The sequence below is a fragment of the Helobdella robusta genome (assembly GCF_000326865.2).
Source record: "Helobdella robusta unplaced genomic scaffold HELROscaffold_67, whole genome shotgun sequence".
NCBI classification, from domain to species: domain Eukaryota; kingdom Metazoa; phylum Annelida; class Clitellata; order Rhynchobdellida; family Glossiphoniidae; genus Helobdella; species Helobdella robusta.
The window spans coordinates 35,421-37,920 of NW_008705379.1; positions in this window are offsets into that span (position 1 = coordinate 35,421).

Sequence of the window (2,500 nt, forward strand, 5' to 3'; positions counted from 1 at the left end):
ATAGGCTGTGATGAATCTTTGCACCAAAAGATGACGACGACGATGAAGAAGAAGAAGAAAACGATGATGATGATGATAGTGATGAAGATGATGATGATGCAGGTTATGATGATGTAGAAAAAAATATAATAATAATATATTATAAAAAAATAAATTCAGACATTTTTTAAACTACTAAAATTTGTTATTATTATTATTATAGACTATTGTTGTTATTAATATTTAATATTATTATTTTTATTATAATTTATTATTTATGTTATTATTATAACCTGGAAAATAAAGAGGGCAAAAAAGTCAATAAATCAAATTGATTAAACGCTAAGGCATCATTCATTCTTTCATTCACACACTCATTCACTCCTTCACTCATTCACTCATTTATTCTTTCATTCATTCATTCACTCACTCACTTACTCACTCTCTCACTTACTCATTCATTCATTCATTCACTCACTCATTCATCCATTCATTCATCCATTCATTCATTCGCTAAGTCATCTATTGTCTCACTCACCTTGACATTCATCCTCTCACCCTGGTCATCAATTCACGCACACGTTTATTTATTCATTCATTCACTCGCTCAGTCATTCATGAAAAAAATAAACAATCACGTGACCCGTCTGATCTCCAGTACAAATGTAAGTTATTTCCGCAATCTTCTTAAATAGTGGCTGACCGTTTTTGTATGTATGTATGTATGTATGTATGGGTGTGTGTGTGTATGTATGTACGTACGTATGTATGCATACATATACACATACTACACACATACACACACACATGCAATACACACATGTACACATACACACGCATATACAAATGTATACAAATACCTTCTTTGCCAGCCCAACGCTTACTTTATGATGAGTTAGCCACCTCATTCTCTTCTGTTTATTACGCATTAATAAGATCTACACGTACGCATTCATGCACACACGGTACGTTGTTATGCGTGTGTACGTGTGTATACGCCTGTATGTTTGGTTGTACGTACGTGCGTATACCCACAAATAAATACTATACGTCCGCGTTTCCGGCGCTTTTCTTATAAGCATTTGTCTACATTAGCGATTATTCTGCAAGATGACCGTACGCACAAATACATCAATAGTAATCAATTTACTATTTATATACTTACACAAACACACATACGATACGATACGATACGATACATTTTATTTGTCTCCAAAACAAAGGAAAAAAGAAGACAGGATGACCATAAAAAGTTAGCAAGTAACCTATCAAGTATAGCCACTTTACACATAGTTAAAAAAGTCACACACACACACACACGTACATACACATTACACACACATACATACACACGCATACACGCACACACACACACATACACGCACACACACATCCAAACGCAACATTGTCATATGAAGCAAAAAAACGGGGTGAAAAGTTCTCTGAAATGGATCATTCAGAGTACTCATGCACCTACAAACATACAAAGTACTCATGCACCTACAAACATACAAAGTACTCATGCACCTACAAACATACAAAGTACTCATGCACCTACAAACATACAAAGTACTCATGCACCTACAAACATACAAAGTACTCATGCACCTACAAACATACAAAGTACTCATGTACCTACAAACATACATAGTACTCATGCACCTACAAACATACAAAGTACTCATGCACCTACTAACATACAAAGTACTCATGCACCTACTAACATACAAAGTACTCATGCACCTACTAACATACAAAGTACTCATGCACCTACAAACATACAAAGTACTCATGTACCTACAAACATACAAAGTACTCATGTACCTACAAACATACAAAGTACTCATGCACCTACAAACATACAAAGTACTCATGCACCTACAAACATGCAAAGTATGCCCGTACATACGCTACATAGAAAGCTAGTCATCCGTAGAAAAAATATTACTTACGATGGTTAATAATTTGCTTTTGTTTTGTTGTTGATGTCATTTTTGTTTATTATTATTTTTGTTGTTGTTGTTGCTGTTGTTGTTGTTGCTGCTGTTGTTGTTGTTGTAGCGTCGTTGTTGTTGTTGTTGTCGTTGTTGTTGTTACGATGAAAAAAATTCTTTCATGTTGACATTATATCGCATTTGGTTTTTTTTTCTCATTGTTTCTGTCTTGTCTATGTTTTTATTTTATCATGGTTTATGTTTCTGTGTTGTCTTTGTTTTCGTCTCTATGCTGTCCTTATTTATGTTTCTATTTTGTCAATGTTTATACATGTAGAGAAAGAAAAAGCGAGAGAGAGCGAGAAAAAGAGAGAGTGAGATTGAGAGAGAGAGAGAAGGAGATAAGGAGAGACAGAAAGATTCTGCTACACTGTTATTTATTTTGTGTTTTGTTCCGTAAATTTTTTTGCCGTTGTTTTGTTAATTTCGTTTCGTTTGATTCAGTATCGTTTTGTTTATCGGTTTTTCATCATCGTTTGAATCATTTTTTGTATCCTTACAAACATTTCGGTATCATTTCGTTTGTA